Genomic DNA, 18,689 nt, shown 5'->3' with positions numbered 1-18,689 from the left:
TCATCAGGGAAAAATGCAAAATATGTTGTGGTTTCGGCTTAACCTTGTTAGTTTGACAAAACAAGCTACTTTAAGACGTCACCTTATGTTAATCTATCAATCGTAAAACATTCCTACTGAAAACAATCAATATGCAGTTATTGTCCCATGTTTATATGCTAATGATTCTTTTTGTATCTGTTTTAATTTTTAGATGGTGGTGCCACCTAAGATCCAAGCAAATTGTCATCCTAGCTTCATGTTCTCTGTGAGTAAAATGTGTTATAGACATGAAGAGAAAGCAGCCACTAGAGGCTGCACAAGCAAAGACATAAATACATAGATCAATAAGGAGAGAGAGAGAGAGAGAGAGAGAGAGAGAGAAAGAGAGAAAGAGAGAGAGAGAGAGAGAACAGACAGAACAATCAATGGAGGAACCGCAAAAAAGAGATGGTGAGATAGCATGCAGTTGAGTACAGCAAGACAGAGTGGCAGTGAAGAGATAGTAGGAGTGAGCATCGTACCAGCTGACAACCTCACAGAGAGAGAGAGAGAGCATCCCAGCTCACTAAAGAGAGAGTGGAGAGAGAGGGAGAGTGGAGCAGCACCCAACCACGTTGCCCGTCCTCATATTTCCCTCTGCAGCTGTGCGAGGCAGAGTGAGCGGAGAGAGCACATCTGAGTCTTGTGGAAACAGCAGGACAACGTACCACTTGGCTGAGAGATCGATGCACTCACGCCAAGCCACACAGGAAGGGTGAGTGGCCCGTAGGACGTCCGTGTACTGCCACACAGTGAGAGAGAGAGAAAGAGAGAGAGAGAGGTGCCAAAGGGACCAGAGAGTGAAGAGACCGAGAGGGAGGAAGATTACCCAAGGCCAATTTGAAAGCTTTCAGCTGGTCACTCGGAGCAGGTGAGTTAACTTGTGAGGAACGGAGACGAATGTTGGGCAGTTGCTTTCAGCTTCTGACGAGATTTTATGTATGTGCGTAGTCCTGTATCTTCACTGTTGTATGTTTATTTGCCTTTGTGTTGGTGCTGAGTGTCTTTTTTGCTGTTTCAGTTGTGGCATCAGTTGCAAAACGGTGCACATTTAAAGTGGTAGCCAGGTAATTAGCTGAGGAACCTCACTATCAATCAACTGTTATCATGCTGAGCAGAGAGCAACACAACAATAGCTGCTTAACGACCTCTTCCCGCTGGGTTGTGTGTTTATTTGCACTATGTGTGGATGTTTTTGTAGTTAAAGTGCGTGTGAGGGAGGATTTTCTGATTGTCACGGGTGAAATGTGTCTGAATTCCAATTACTTGGGCAATTAATAGTCGTGACAAAAGCGTGCTTTAAAACTGTTTGTTGGAAGTAGTTGCATGACAAATTATCACGAAAGGCTATTCATTTACATACACTTTTTTCTTCTTCTGGGAATGTTACTGTTAAGTTTGGGATAAACACTTGGCATCCTTCGAGAAACAGGACAGTTCAACTTATTTCAAAAGAATATAGTTTGATTGTGAAAGTTAAAGAAAATTGTAATTGTGTCATTTTTTACTATTTGGTAAAAATATTGTACATTCAAACTCATGTACGATGACAGGGTTGTACTTTCATACAGTAAGTCTGAGTTGACCCTTAATATTATTGTATAGGTTTTCCCAATCTAATGGATGAACATGGGAAATGATCAAGTGTGTTCTCCCATCAGTTGCTATCTTCTAAATGAATACAGGACTCTACCTTTTGTTTGCATTGTTGCCCAGTTCAAAAAACAACCCAAAATGCATGTGGGCAATTATTAAATCCCATTACCTGCTTTTCCAGCTCAGACTATGTGTGTGTTGGTTGCTGTAGTGCCTAATTATTATCTATAGTGACATTTAGAAAGCGGTCTATATGTGCGCCATTTCCATGTATTCCCAGGCTGTACCATTATAATTCAGAGGCTCGATATATCCCATCATCCATCTGTGAGTTTCTCCATCCCTCTCTCAGTTTCTGTTCCTCTCCCTTTCCCATACCCCCCCCCCCCCCCCCCCCGCTTCCCTTTTCCCCCCTCCATGTCATCCCGTGAAGGTTATTTCCATATATCGAGTTGGTTTAATTTGTCAAAGTCAGCCAGACGTATTGTTCATGGTCGCAGCAGGGGAACAGGTTGGGAGGGTTTCAGTTCTGCGTATCGACAGCGTATTGGAAGCTGTGGTGATTATATCCTGAGAGCCACAGACTGACGGAAAAGGGCAGAGAAGTAGTGGAACAGGCAGAGAGAAAACCACCAATTCAGTTACCTTGTAAACAGAGAATCTGAGCAGTTAATCCCAGAGTTTTTTTATGACTGTTTGTGTGTCGGCTGTGAGTGGAGAGGCTTGAGGTTTTCAGTGTTTTGATTCATCATATCACACACGGAGCTTCCCTCTGCCATGTGGATCCTGTGTCATTAAGCCGATCACTTTCTCTCTCCGATCTACTTCTCTTCCTGGATACATCAGACACTCATCACACACTCATCACACACTCATCACACACTCATCACACTCTCTGTCTTTTGTCTTTAGCCCTTGCCGGCTCTTTATCTGTTCATTACTCACTCTCTGCCTCCCCTTCTCACACATGCAGAATCACCCAAACTCACACAAGTGTAACTGCATTTGTGAAAACTGCCGCTCATAAAACATGCATCCCTCATTGAATGTGGAATGAGATTGTGCGGAACTCATGTGATTGAAATTCAAATGAAAGACAGATTGCTATACAGTGGTTCTGATATTATATTTTTAATGTATGAAATTGTGAGAGAGACATCCTGTCCTTTTTATAAAATTGCGTCTGAATTGAAACGTGTATTACAATCTTATTGCGTACCCAAGATTTATGTAAATGAAATAGTGGTGACATTTCACTGACAAGAACAAATACAAAATTATTTGAATGTTTACTCTCATTGTTTGTAGTTTCATTTATTGCGAGTCAGCCTGTGTGAAGTTGTTAAATACAAATGTATTCCATAAAGCGCTTAAGGAGCAGGTGATTTTTGTTGAATTATTCTCACTATATTTTCCTTGCTACATTTTCCAAATCACTTACATTTATTTTTTTGCCAATGGGCATTTGAACAAGATCGCAATAGTCTATGTGGTAATTAATAATTTACATAATACCTCATACTGGGGGAATTTTATTTTGCTCTGCGCCTGTGTTAATTGTGTTAGCTAAGCTACCGTCATTACTTATCGTTAGGATGACAGTTACATTTGGACATATCCAGCTCTCATTAGTGGCCGCGTCATCCATGAGTTACTGCACGGATTTAAAAACTGTCGCATATAAGGGACTGCATTAAAAGGACTGAAATCTTAGATTAGTACTTTTATGGTTAGGGATGTAGTTTTAGTTATCTTACCATGGAACAATTCTAATCATTGTTTCGTGAGAAAGTCATATTTACTTGTGCTATTATTAATACATTACACATGCTTTGCACATTTTTAAAAGTTTGAGAGAGTTCAATGAACGGAGCATTTTCCTTTACTTCCACTCATGATTCACCTTTCAAGCAGCTCCTCCTCAGCGGCCTCCTGTGCGATCATCTCAGTCTGTGTGATAAATCCTAACTAGACTGCTCTGATTTATGTTTCCAAGGCAGAGGAGCCAGACGCAGGCATCTGTCTGACTGTGTGAACTGTTACCCTTCTTTCTTTCCTGCTTTATGTTAAAGTTCTCTTTTTGTACCTATGCTTTCTTCTCTCCTTCTCTTTCGATTCTTCTCCTGGGATTACTCTAGATCAGGGGTGCCCACACTTTTTTGGCTGGTGAGCTACTTTTGAAATGACCAGCTAACCGAGGTCTACCAACCAAAAATAAAAACCCAAATTGCAAGGGTTGCTGAATAACACGTTTTATTTTTACATGGGATAACTACAATAGGGCTGCAACAAACGACTAATTTGATTATCGATTAATCTATAGATTAATGAAACGATTAATCGACTATTCGGACTACTGTGTGCCTTGCACAATTTCTCAAACGCTCTTATTTAGCCATCAACTTTTAGATTTAGTTTGAGGTTGTTTTAGGCATGTGGAAACTAACAATGAAGACAATAAAGATGAATACTTGATTCAAAAATACATATATTATTAAATTAACTTAACAAATTGTGAACAAAATTAACATTGCTTTTTATTTGAATTAAATAAATAATATTTCACATCAAAAGAAACAACAATGTTTTAACAAATCTTATTAAATAATCTGATGACAGAACTATAAACAGAATAGCTGAAACTTTAACAAAATAAATAACTCAGTTACCTCTAATCATTAACCCATGTTTGTATAATGTAGTTAACTCCGTGTGTTGCTGCTAGCATACATAACACCTGACGTGGAAACGTTACTCGTGGATGGGGCTACAGAGCTACTCGAAAGACAGTCGAACCCGGTGCATTCCTCCGTCTGAATGTGGTGCACTTTTGCTAAATGTTTAGACAAATTGCTCGTGTTACCGCCCTTACATGCTAAACTCTTTTGGTGACGAGCATTGTCCACCTCAAGACGGGTAACATGTAACCACACCTTGGAGCGCTTCTCTCCACCATCTCCTCCGTGTGTTGCTGCATGTAGCAGCTGCGTGTGTGTAAACTGCCCCGCCCCCTTGCAAACAGACGGGGGAGAGAGAGATCTCTTCTGGATTGGAAAGGTCGAAAATACACCGACCATAGACGCATTTGTTTGTCTTTTTGCATGTTAGAAACGAGTTGGCGACACTAAAACGAAGAGATAATGTTTGTGTAGCAATAATACATGACCTTTCTCTTTCTCAACTCGCTACTCGGAGGGAAGTCGCTGTCATATGCCTTGTGAACACTCCGATAATGCCTCTCCACGTTACCTTTCTTTGGCAGAGCGACGCTTGCTTTACAAATAAGGCAAATAACCTTTGAATGTGACATCACAAACAAAGATTCTCCCTCCCATTCTGTGTGGAAGTGGTATGTCTTTAGCTTTTTGCTCGTTCCCGCACTCATTTTGTTGTTTGTCTCTCCCGGCACTTGACTGATTTTGTATCGCTTTGCATTCTGTGTTAACAGACTGGAAAGCAATAGGTCGCTTTTTCTGTCAATCAAGTCAACTCCTGAATTAAGTGGCAGGGAGGCCAAAGGAGGAGGGATCAAAACCTGTTTTGTCTATTTTAACGGAGCTGGATTTTTTTAAAATGTATGAATGACTCGCGATCTACCAGCATTGCCCCCGCGGTCGACCGGTCGACCGCGGTCGACGTACTGGGCACCTCTGCTCTAGATCATTTATATTCACATTTTCAGGAATATATTATATAGGAATGTGTGTATGTGTACCAAATGTACATTCTAGAATCATTGTGGCCAACAATGTAAAGGCATTACCGCATCCATGTATTACAACTTCGTTAAACTCAGCAAAATATTGGATAAAATGAACTGAAATATATTTAAAAGCAATGCTAAATTAACTAAATCAGTGTTTTTTGGCAGCCTTGTTACGAGCAATGTCCCGATGAATTGCATAAAAAAAAAATGGTATACCTTTTCAACATTTCAATATTTCCCTAAATACTTTTCCTTTTAAATTTGCCTTATCTTCCTTTTTTTCCACAAGCGTATTAATCCGAATATCGAAGGCTCTGATTCAAAACTACAATCCATCAATTATTGATGTAAACTTAATGAACGGTTAATTCGGAGAAAGCCATCCTGAAAACTGAGGGGATCAGCTAGAGAGAAGAGCTGGTGAATTGTTTGGGATTAAAGAAAGTACAGTCCACTGCTCCTTGCTAATAAACAAGGAGAGATAATGGCTTCATTGCAGTTGTGATGAATATTCTGCCAACCATGGGGCCAAAACGTTTCTGCCTGTATTTATTAAGTTAACAAAAATGAGATCAGTCCGGATCAGTTCAATAGTTTTTATTCTAGGTATATTTCGCAATGGTATAAAAACTGCAATGTAGAAATACAAAACAATGGATATGTTTCCACAGCATTTTACAAACTGCATTTTCCTAATTGGGGTTTAGTTTTCTTGTTAAAAGGTTTTTTGTATTCAACACTATCTAAGTTGAGGCTCTTTTGGTAAACCCAGACAACAGTACCATCACAGCTCTTCACTGTATATCTCTGCACCACAAAGTACTTTGTTAACAAAAGACGGATGAATGTGTCCAATTATGCGGATCCTATCAAGACACGTTTCTGTCTGACAGCCTTGGGTCTAACACAGTGGAGTGTGTGTCTCTGCGCTCTAATACAAAATAATAGATGAAGAGAAAAGCAGTTGCACTGTGACTGAAGGGCTGATGTAACACTAAGTTTGCAGTATTTGCTTGTTGGGAAGGCCTGATCGGGCAAGATGTTGTAGATTTCACATACGCAGCCCCCCCAACGGTGTAGAGTGACAGTGGTGAGAGCAGGAAAAAACAAGAATCGATGGCAGGATGTCCATAAAGCAGGTCTCTGCTTGATTCTGGACCACTGACGAAAGACATTTGTTTTTCCAAACTGTTTTGATGCTGTCGGTTTTAACTAAACAATTGATCACGCTGTAGAAGTGGTTGCAAGTTCTCTAAACAGATGTCTACTGTATATCATGAAATGATAGAAGCAGGAAAGGAGCTTGTTTTAAGCCTCTTGGGAGCTTTGTTTTACTGTGTGGTAAACAGCCAATGGAGAGAGCAGAAATGATAAAGCTCAAAGGATCAAATATGTGATCAGCCCTTTTGAAATAATGGAGGATGCGTGAAGGGAAGGACAACTTCTGATTTCCATCCTGCATAGTCCATAGTTGAACTGATCCGAACCTCTGATTCGAACCTCTGATTCGTCACATCACACAGCACTGGGGAGGCCAATTCACCTTGTTATTTAAATGTGTTGAATCACACATCTAGATTGCTTCTATTGTCGCTGTGCTTGAGATCTCAAGAGTTCAGAGTTCAAGCAAGTGTTCTTGTACGGTAGGTATCCCAGGATCCTTGGCATGTGGTATTGCATATACCTTTCCACAGCCAGCATGTACAATATCTTTTTTTTTTTTTACAAGTGGCCGCCTTATGAATCTTGTGGGGATGTGCTTGAGAGGTTTTATTTTTATCCCTTATCTTCCAGTCCTCCCCAGCGTTTAGAGGATCTGGGCAGGCCATGTTAATGATCCTCATTAGCCAAGGAGCTTGAATCCAAACTGGAATTCTTCCACTTCAACCGCTACTTAACATTTGGTGTTCTTCCCCCTTCCCTGTCTGTCGCTCTCAATCTCTCTCTGCACACCGCCCTCCTTCAGCAACCCCTCAAAAAGTTTCTCATCTTCTTTTTTACTCCCTCTTCCACACTGGGAAATATTCTGTAAAGGTCTTCCATCTCTTTCAACCTCCTCTGCAGAAACATTTTTAAAATATATTTACTGCACAGTGCAGGTCTCTGTGTGTACCTGGGTTTGAATGAATGCACGTGTGTGATCATATAGGTGCACAGTGCTGTGTGTATTTCCTGCCAGAAAAGGAAGTGACCTTTTGATACTAGTTTTTGGCCCCTACTGTGAAATAAAAAGCTTAAAGTTCAGGCGTGAGCCCCCCCCAGGCAGCCTGTGAAGGATCTTCAGATATACAAACGTGTCGGCTCAAGAGACTCCTTTTAGGTGAAAGGTAAATAAGAGCTGTCTCTGTTTATACAACAACTGTGCTGCAGTCAGAGGCAGACGCTCTGTGATACCTGCTGAGCGAGGATTATCTACAGCTGTACTGCCCTGCATCATATCGATGCTCATCTAAATATTAACTTTAACCCACCTTTATTTAAGAAGTCAAACCTCCAACAATTGCCTTGAATACATGAATTATACAGAAGAAGAAGAGGTTTGCTGTTCTGATAATGTTTCTTATTTGCATTTGTGTTTCCAATTGCAAACTCTCATTGATGGCGGAAAAGGTGAAATAATTATAATCCTGCAGTAGGTATTATTTGGAGTAATGGGATGTGAGTAGCTTGTGAAGCTCTTAAATCATGATATTTGAGCTTTTTGGAACACATGTAGTTTAAACTTTTACCGAAAGACACTCAACTGATGAAGTATCTGCAAATAACCTTAGAAGATAAATTCCATTCATTTAAACAAGTCCTCTCTTTCATCTTTTCACTCAGTCAAAGACAAATGGCACCAAGGTAAAATACAGTACTAGTTGAGTACTTCATCAAATTATCTAATTGGACCATCAGTGATCCAAACTAATTGAGAGCAAAGATGTCTTGTTGAAGTTTGAATGATGCAGCTTCATTCAAAGTAAGCATGGAGTTAAAAAGAGGAGAATATTGAAGTGCTTAAGCCTTGTGGTCAAACCTGTTTTTAATATATTAAATAAAGTCCATCTCAAGACCCAAAGTAAGCAAACAAATTAAAAGCTTTTCTGGGATTTTACCAGACACTGAGGTTGAGTCTTGAATTTCTTGGCTTTGAAGTCTCAACTCAAAGGTACAAACACACAGTAACTCTTGTGTCTGAAGTTACCAGTTGAAAGGAAATAACATTAGCTAGAGTTTGACCCCTGTTCTTTTGGATCGCTACAGTAGTTTGTTGTGACAACTTAAAATGAAGTCAAACTTCTCTCCTTCACATCGGATATGTGCATCGGCCGGATGAGATGTGGTGTAAGGAAATGCAGTATCTCCCACAATTAGATTTAATTTGAGGGGGTAGCTGATCGAGGGGGTTATTCAGAGATGGGGCTGAATAGATTGTCAGGACAGGAGTACAACTTAATCATGGTGTCCAGCTAGTTGTCTATTTAGCTTTAACTTTTAATGCATTTGAAAAATTAAGGAGAAAAACAATGGCTTACAAGATCTTTATTATCTATTTAGATAAATAAATAAAAAAGCTTCTAGGCAAATTTGCTTTTGCTGATAATAACATATCTGGGCAGCCTGCCAAAGTACAGCCCTTGTCTGGGAATGACAAAATAAAAATGACATTGTATGTAAATGATTAATACTATAGCTGCGTTTTTACAGTTCCCAGCCTACCTGACTGTGATATGTGGAAGCTGACAGATTACAGACATTGTTTCAGACTTTCTGCACTACATCGTAATCCCACCATTGACCTTGTGTCAAACTATTAATATTAAAAGTATAAAGGCAGCTTTATAAACACATTCTGTGGATTTTATAACCTCATCTGGTATACTGTCCTGTTTCCAACTTTAACTTAATGTCACAGTGCACGTTGGGCCATTTCCCCCCCCGGCTGTCAACTGTTTCTGGGCTCATTTTGGTGATAAAAGAGGACTCTCTCTCTTTACCTGTCGCTCGCTCCAGGATATAAACTCATTTCACTTTAAAAAATCACTTTATATGAATAACGGCTACAACAAGCCAATCAAACCAGCACCTTCATACGCCAGTTAATTGCACATGTGATTAAGAACTAAGAAAGCGTTTTGTCTCCGTGAACTTTCCATCTGTCTGCCATTTACCAGAATGGTGTCGTTAAGTTAATTTGTCCTTAGCTCATACGAAAAGCCATTCTCATTTGCAGCACACGCTGAGCAATTATAACTGCTCCAGTTGTCTCATTTGCGTAATTCCATAGAATATGCATTTCTGATAGATTAGATTTTCCTCTTAATATGCATGACCTAGGTTTTACGGGAAGTTTTGCATGAGATAATAATAGGCTTGACTGAGCAACACTGAATTTGGCTTAAGGCTATAGGTCATAGATACCCATATAATTCAATCAATATATCAGCCTTGTTATAATTAAACAACCCAAACTCAATGTCAATTTCACCTTTTCCAAAAGGTTGTAGAAATGTTACAAACCCACCTTTTTCGTCATTAGTGGCTGCACTGTTAACATCAGAAATGACCTTAAAACCAACGGACATGAAGCAGGCATTTCTAAAAGAACCTCATACTCATGCCATGGAAAGGCCAGCTGAGGGAACAACTGTCAGATTATGCAGCACTGGCTGGGGGTTGACTTTTAAACCGTGTTATAATGGAGGTTGTATGTTCAGTGACTACTGTAATAATAATAATCCTTATATTTATTATAGCGCTTTTTCAATGACTCTCAAAGCGCTCCTTACAAATACACATTACAAATATAGATCATACACATGTAATGGTCATGTACTGTGGACAATACCCACAGGAGCAAGTTCAGGTGAAGTGTCTTGCCCGAGGACATTACATTACATTACATTACATTGCATTTAGCTGACGCTTTTATCCAAAGCGACTTACAATAAGTGCATTCGACCAGGAAGATACAACCTTTAAGAAAACAGAATCATATAAGTACATCAGGTTTCATAGAGCCAAACATTTCAAGTGCTACTCAACTGGCATTTAGAAAGCCAGCCCTTTATTAGTATATAAGTGCTTTGTTAGTAATTTTATCGCTCGAAGTGGAGTCTAAAGAGATGAGTTTTCAGTTTGCGTCGGAAGATGTGTAAGCTTTCTTACACAACGGCTTTACACACGCACTAGCGGCGGTCGGTTTCACCCCCTTGATCTGATAATCAATGCAAATCCCACTGCGCCACACTGCCCATCTTCACACCTCGAAGTCATCAAGGCCCTTTTACAAGTACACATTGATATCATACATGTACTGTGGACAATACCCACAGGAGCAAATTTGGGTGAAGTGTCTTGCCCAAGGACACAACGGCCTGACGCAGTGGAGGCGGGAGCGGGTTTCGAACTGGAGTTCCCCAACGCCCCCCTTGATTTGATGATCAAATGCACAGCCCACTGCGCCACTCCGTCCCCGTACTGTTCAAGTAACTAACATATTTCCTTTTACTCAAAACTGCTTTACTTTAATATGGCATTTATGTAATTGTTTTGTTGTGAGTTGAAATAGATAGAAAACTAGGAATGTCCTTAGCTATTAGAAACGTGTATCCCTTTTCTCATGAATGCTGTCAACTGTTTTTTTTTAAATGGTAAGAAACTCCACCCTAGTTGACACAGCCATGGCAAGTGAATTATAGACACACAAAGATTGACCATGTTTCTGAATCTAGAGTTGCATAATGCTTCAGTGAAGGCTTCTACAAATACTAGGCTGTATTTTCTTTTTTAGATCAGATAATTTCTCATTCTACAACGTTTAATCTGCAGTGACATGCATAAATCAATGCAGCATCTCAGTACACACAAACAGTCTCTGTTTTCTGTTTGTTGTTTGGTTTCAGCCCCAAACCCAGATGATATTACCCACACTCTGCAAACTTTTCATTGATCCCTCCCAATCAATATCCATCCCTTTGGAGAGTGATGAGACATATTTCAACCTACTTTCATATGACAGGGGCAGAGTAACTGTCTGAAATCCATTAAGGTAGCCTGAGGGTTATGGAACATTGTAAGCATGATACATGATTTGGATGCAGTATTACATTCTTTGCAAGGCTTTGATGCTTCTGTTGCTTAAATTATTTATCATTGATTGTTCTATATTTATCCGGACATTTTTAATGTTGCAATTTGAATGGGGAGCTTTACAAAAATGCATTTCAGCAAACCCCATTTTAGCATCCACATTCTAGTTTCGTGATCAATTGCCGGAGTATTTGAAAGTTTACAGATAGAATAAAAACATGCATTAATAATACATGTTATTTATGAATTTGTGAGCCTTTAGAAGTGCTTAGAGGTGGATGTTTGAACTTCGTAAGGGCAAGGCTAGCTGCTTTACCTTGGCTGCAGGCTTCATGCTACACTATAGTAGCTATAGCCTGCATGTTGTTGTGTTTTCCAAAACGTTAAACTCTTTCTTTAGGGTTAATAAAATATATCTAATGATAAAAAGCAAGGCTTGAAATAGGGTTCGTCTTAAGCTCTCAGCTTAGAGCAATTTTCCGTGGATAAATGTCCCTCTTCAGATTTGACTGAGTGTTGATAATTTTCCGTTCACAAAATGGATAAAAAATCATCATAAAAAAATAGTTGAACGCTTCCCGCTGGCGTAAGTTGGGATGAAATAAGAAGACAGTAGCTTTGTGAGGCTTTTTATTATTTATCTGCTTTGACTTTGTATCTGTAATGCAATTCACCCACACATGTCTGCATGTGGCTTGAATTAATTAGTGTAAGAAAGATAAACGCAGTTACAGTGGAGACAAATAGAAAATTGCTTTTCAAACATTTGTGGGATTCCCTATTACCTTCACAACATCTATAAACTAAGAATATTCTTAGTCTTGTCTTTACATAGTGAAAGGTAAATACATTTAAAATGATAACAAAATAGCAAGGAGGAATATAATGCATGAGAAGAAGCAGTTTATTCCTGATTATACACTACTACACAAAAGACCAAAGTTCAGCAGGCTAGAATTGTAATGAACTGTTTGAGACACTAATCCAGACATTAGCTATCATTTATCAGTACGCTGTCGTCTGGGTCACGGGGATTTGTAACACTTGTAGCACAACAAATAATAATACTTTGAGCGGCTGTCAGATACCTGTAGGTAAACAGCTGAGCACCGAATGCAGAGGTAGTTCCTCTGTTACATTTACACCTCTGGAAAGATTACATAGTTGTTCTCTTAATTATCGCCGTGATATTCAAACACTAACTGTTGGAAACCGAATGACTTCCTGACAGCTACTGGGTCACAAGGCAGTAAGTACTGCTGTGCCGCTGATTAAATTCACCCAATAATTAAGCAGACATCATTGATTCCCTGCAGAGAAATGGAGAGCGAGCGTATGAGAGAGACTCCCTGTCTGTCCCCGTGCTTCCTGTAGCCCCTGCAGCGGTGGGCCAGTCAGATATGCGTAATTTGGGAAATGAGCAGAAGTCAATTCCACTTAAACCGACACTGTTGGTTGGACACATCGATGTTCCATGCATTGTTGACTCCCTTCATTTTCTTCCTCCCTGACTTCCTCTGTGTAATTGACAAAGCGATCGAAGGGAATGAGAATGTGTGTCCTAGATTATGATTGTGTGTGTCGGTGTAATGTGGTGTGTAAAACTGTAAATCTAAACAATCTGCTTGAACAATTTAGGACACTAGCATGTGAATAAATGAATCAGCTGCTTCATAAGAACTGTAAATTAAGGTTTATTTCATAGTATCAGTAAGAATACATTTCTACTGAATATGCCCATGGTGATTGGTTGGATAAATAATGTATTGTTGAAATCAGTTGGTGTGAGGTAGGGAAAACAAATAAATGCTAGTGTGGGTGTTGTTTTTCCAAATCCCGGTGAACAAGTGGAGTACACAGCAGGTATTACAGGAACTAGAGAGAAAAAGGGAATAAAATATTTTGGATCTTTGATGCGAATACATTTTCAAAATCGATGTATGGAGAAAGGTAAGCTGTGAGAAAGACACATATTGATAAGAAACATACAATCACTAGCAGTAGCTTACATTTCTCTTCCAAACACCACCATGGTGAGCTAAAGTCCAAGAATACAAAAGAAACCTGATTCGGCTCTATAAATCAGTCCAATTACTGGGTTAACTTTAGATACATTTGGCAAATGTGTTTTGTCCCGGTCGCGTTGCGTTTTGAATTAGCTACAGCTCTAATTCACTCTCCTGATTGGCTTCTTCTTTAAAGCAGCAGCAGCAGCAGCAGCTGCAGCAGCAGCAGCAGCAGCAGCAGCAGCAGCTGAGGCTCATGGTAGTATTCACAACCAAACATCATACGACAACAATCACAGTGAAGAACACCGCTTTGGAGTTACATTTCCGATACTTCAAACTAATGACAATAACATAAACCTATAGACAGTGTCATTCCATGTTTCATTAAGCATTTCTTTCAATTCAAACTTTGAAATGGGGTATTACAGAGAGGTAGACAATCCTTATGGCTCTGTTCCCACTGTTTAGGAGAATCTTTTTTTAAAGGTTATTGTATTTCCGCCATTACCCTGAATTAGACTCTTTTCCCACTTTGATTGCAAATGCAAAATTGTACGTGAAATGTCCCATCAGGAAAACCCCCATCTGAACTGGAGCAATCTAACATCAGTGTTTATATGAACGTTGTCATTAAAGCTTTGTACACTGTCATGGATCATCGCCTAATAATGAGCGTTAAGTAAGTAAAAACCTGTAAAGTGCCTCGTGTTACTGTTAAACGATAAATGATCAGGAGGCTCAATGTTAGTGGGTCAGTCCAAAAGACATACAGTAAGATGTTAAAGCTTTTGTGGTTTCAAAATGGTAAATTGCATCTTTCCGTCTGTATTGACGTTCCCGGTTACTAAACACTCGCTGACAGCAGATGAATTAACCACATGTGACAAACAGCCATCCAGCTCTCCTCAGAGGTCTGTCTTATGCTTTCATGATAGTGTTGCCTTCCTTGTGTTCTCCTCAGCAGCTTTATATGTATGGTTAGCTAATCTAATTGACTTTTTCATAATTTAAGAAAAGGTTGTGCTTTCATGTCATGGAGGATTTAATCATCTTGCTGAGATTATTCTACTCGCTGACATTGTTGTCCTTATTATTTTAAACAGCATAAACGTTTGGCCTTTATACAGAAAATATACATTGATGTAGGAGAGGGTGTCTTTTCAAGCTACATGTCCTTGTGAATGCATATCAACTCATTAGGTTACGCTACAAAAAGCTCATGAAATTGTTAATGTAAGTGACAAAAAGAGATACTGTACATGCACAGGTACAAAAGGGGCCTTTTCTGTGCCTTTTGTAATCTTGTTTGAACTGCACACCTCTTAGGAGATGATGCTTTGTGCTACTAATGCATGTTTCAGGTGAAATTATTCATTTTCAGGATCAGCTGAACTGAATGGGAACAATATTCTCTCCGTGCACTGCCTTCCCTGTAAAGGCCATTCATTGGTTGGATGGATTTTAGCTGCGCTCTTTTGTGTGAGCATGATGATTTTCTTTTTTAAACCAGACTAAAAGTCTGGCAAGGTTAATATTTCTCATTACACAAGATTGCCCACCCAGAGAGAGCACACACAAATAACTATTCTTTCCCTTTTCTGTCTGTCCGTCTGTCCCGTACATTTCCCCCGATTTCTCTTTCATGTTGTCACACTTTACACTCGGTTTTCAAGGCTTTTATTCTGCAGCACAAAATTGGCAAAGAACATTGCTGCAATCAACCTTGTTGGACACAGATCAGAAAAGCTCATTGAACAATCTTCCACTGGCTTGTTACAGTCTGAATGAAAAGCAAGTCTAAAATATATATATTTCTTTACTAATTATACCCCTTATTGTGTCTGGATAATTTCATGAATTACAATAATTTTTGTTTGTTATTTCTCCTTTGAGACAGTTTGAGACCATTTCATATAAATGCTAAAACGACCACTGACTAACAATTATTTTAATCTTTAAAGGTGCCCAGTAGAGTTTTCTTGTAAACAATCCAAAGTTATAATTATATTCAATGTTACTTTGCAGTAAACACATTGTGTGAACCCTGGCATTGGCACAGCAAGTGCATTCAGTTCACAAAACAGATATTTTCATTGGTTCAATGGGTATACATATTTAATATATATACTAAAACTGTCAGTTTAGAGAATAAGGATAGGAAAGGATCAAGTTTTTAGTTCAAAGGTAAATCGTAAAGCGTGGGTTGAAGATACTTTGTACAATTAATCATCCAGTGCAACCTCCTTTTGCAGAGCTTTAAAAACATGATGCTACTTTACTTCTCAGAGAAAACACTCCATTTTAAATGGAGGCAAGAGGTTGGTATATTAAGTACATAAATCTTACTACAAATGTTGCTATTTTTCTAATATAATGTGTGTCTATACAACCTGCTGCAATTTTGAGATTCTGAGTTTTTGAAATCATGTAATTTCAACAAAGCAACATATGAACCTTGCTGATCTTCAGTTACTAAAAGTATTGCAAAAATGGTAATGCTGCCAGCATCGAAGCTTTACGGTACGTCCACGCGGCAGCGTGCATTGAAGCTTGCAGGTGGGCGTGTCTGGCGTGTGACCAACAACCAATCACATTAATCTCCCGCCCTGGACACACAAGCACACGGTTTGATTGGCTTGAGCTTGTACTGGCATATTATTTGATTGGCTGGCACTTCCGTTTACGCTTGAAAAGTTGAACTTTTCTCAACTTTCGAAGCGGGCAACGGAGGCAAAGCGACGGAACCATAATGCAGTTCGGCAAAGCGTGACATCAGCCCATTCAAAGTGAATGGGAAGCGTCTCCGTTGAAGCAATGCACGCTGCCGTGTGGACGGGCCGTTAATGAGGCCTGGCATATCAAAGGCTGTTTTCTCTGAAAAATAAAACCTTTATTTATTGCTGTTTTTGCAATAACAAAAAAAAGTGTTCTATTAAAAAAAACGTGGTCTTAATTTAAATGTGATGAATTGTAGTACAACTTAGCACTGCTCTGATTTGATGGTGACTCTCATACTGGATGTTCTGTATGATAAATGTTAAATGCTAAACCTAAATTATAGGTCTTGGTGATGTTAAAATTATATACTTTTACTTTTGCTTCAAAATGATTTTTGGTGCTATTATAGATACTTTTACTTCCTCCAAATCGCAGGGCTCAATCGTGTCAAAGTCTTTCAGAGTTTTAGTGAGACCAAATTATCCTGAGGCGTAAAGAAAATGCTGGGAATTCAAAGCTGAACTCTCACAACTGAAATGCAGAGACCTTCCCCATTAAAACTATCCGTAGCACTGCAGGCTTCGTCTCTAACCTTAAATGCAGGCAAAGTACTATGATCACTGCTTTCTGCAAGATAACTCTTTTTTTTATCCACTTCTCTGTTGCTTTTTCAGTAACAATATTTGGCCTTGAGTTGTTAGAGGTGAAATAAAAAAAACACTTTTGCAGCACTCGATGTTTGCGTAGTTAATAATGGAAGATAACTATAATTTCTCCTAGATCAAATCACTGTTAATTTTCTCTTTTTCCTGTAAACCATAAGACAATTATGATTTCGGATATTTTCAGAATCCCTAAAGTATGGGCAGAGCATGGCTTCTGTGTGCTTACAGTATGTGAACAACTATCAATCATTTCACCCATTCACAATGTACCTGTGTTGATAAGTATGTGCTGCAGACTCAATATAACTGAATGACTTGTATATATGTGTGTAATAACTGATATTTCTGTTTCCCAAATCAATTCTTTGCAGGCTTAAAACAAACAAAGAGCTGAAGTGGCTGAGTTTTTTAGAAACTTTAGGCAATGTCTCAGTGTGACTAAATAATCATCCATACTCATCCCACAAATGTGAAATGCACCTAATAATAGAAAACAACAGATTTGTCTTGTGTGCACAACAATACACTGGATTCCTGCATGTTTACTTGCTTTAAGTGAAAATGCTGCGGTAAACAGAGATAAGTTGTTGTGTCAAAAGCGAGAGCTGCTTTTTTGCGATAAGGCGGAGAACCATCGGAGAGGAAGAGCTTTGCCACATTTCCCCCCTTTCTGTTCCAGGCAAGTTTTTTTTACTATAGACCCTTTAGAGTTGTTAGTTATTCAAATTGGAGTGAGGGATCCACACAATAACCAAAAAAAGCTGTCATTGTAAGTTGACAACAAAAGCATTGCATGATGGGAGAGTGAAATATTCCGTCTCGAACAATGAGTCAAGGTGGTTAATTACCCAGTTCATTTCTAATTAGCGAGACGAGGGGTGCAGGGGATGTAGCAGACGAGCGAGTCATTGTCGTTGTAAGCTGGATGGATTTTGTGTTTTGCCGTGTGTTACCGCTGTGATAGGCCCTGTGCCTGGAAACAGTGGTGGATGTGCATCCAGCAGCACCATCCGTGGTGACTCACAGGGAAGTATTGCCAGAAAAAATGCAGAATAAATAAGCGTATAGCAGAGTAAAGTGCTCCTCCTCAAGAGAGATGCTGAACATATCACCTGAAGCAGACTCTCACTTTCCTAAGATATAATACAAACTGAGTATCACATATTGTTTAGAACATTTAAATATGAGTCTGTACATTCCACAAATATCGCATTTCCTGTTATCAAGCCATGTCATGCTGGATTACCGGACGAATGTTTCCCAAAGTGGACCAACTATTCCCTTTCTTCCCAGCCTTGCTTTACTTACAACACACCAGACTGCTAGAGTTGGCTGCCACAGGCATGTGTGAGACGAGAGCATGAAGCGGGAAGCCATGAAACAAATTGGATAAATGTTATTTCTGGAGGAACGTTTAAACGGGATGCAGGAATCCTATTGAGGCGGCCATGCTTGAAATTGGGTGAAATCACACATTAACGTAACATGGGAGATTTTGCATTCACCTTTTGTTGACTCTGGTGCTCCTGTCACTGTGTCCCATAGAGTTCTCTAAATATACAGTAAGACCTATGTGTATGGGGCTAAGATCATGCCTAATATGCACAGGTTGTGTACACTAGCACACATAATGAAATAATAGTGAATGTGCAAGTGTTTTCACAAGCATTTGCACTCAAACATTTGCATTTCCCCCCCCCCTCCATATTTCACCTTCCACTCTCCTTCACTCTACTTCAAAGGTCACTGACTCTGCCCGGCTGACGGTAATTCTTAATATTAGCACACAAAGGTGCAATCAGGAAGTAGTGAAACCCACTGAGGTGTAAAGGCCATGGCTGTATGGAGACAATGAAATGAAATGTAGGAGACACAATGTGTTAGGAGGTGTGTATGTGT

At 39.4% G+C, this 18,689-nt stretch overlaps 1 protein-coding gene across 6 annotated transcripts in view; it reads left to right on the top strand.

Annotated features, from left to right (window-relative positions):
• The first annotated feature begins 366 nt into the window (after nucleotides 1–366).
• tnr (tenascin R (restrictin, janusin)) overlaps nucleotides 367–18,689 on the top strand; it is a 188,452-nt gene continuing 170,129 nt past the window's right edge. For 3 of the 6 annotated variants that reach the window (XM_079652465.1, XM_079652470.1, XM_079652464.1), the window contains exon 1: nucleotides 368–892. The gene's annotated coding sequence lies outside the window, so the exon portion shown is untranslated. Of the gene's footprint in view, nucleotides 893–941; nucleotides 961–18,689 lie in introns of those variants that run through there. The other 3 variants (XM_079652471.1, XM_079652469.1, XM_079652467.1) reach the window with 3 other exon arrangements.

Source organism: Notothenia rossii (assembly GCF_949606895.1).
Source record: "Notothenia rossii genome assembly, chromosome: 9".
In the NCBI taxonomy this organism is placed as follows: Eukaryota; Metazoa; Chordata; class Actinopteri; order Perciformes; family Nototheniidae; genus Notothenia; species Notothenia rossii.
The sequence above is the reverse complement of the archived record's forward strand: the minus strand, read 5'-3'. Positions and strand labels throughout refer to the sequence as shown.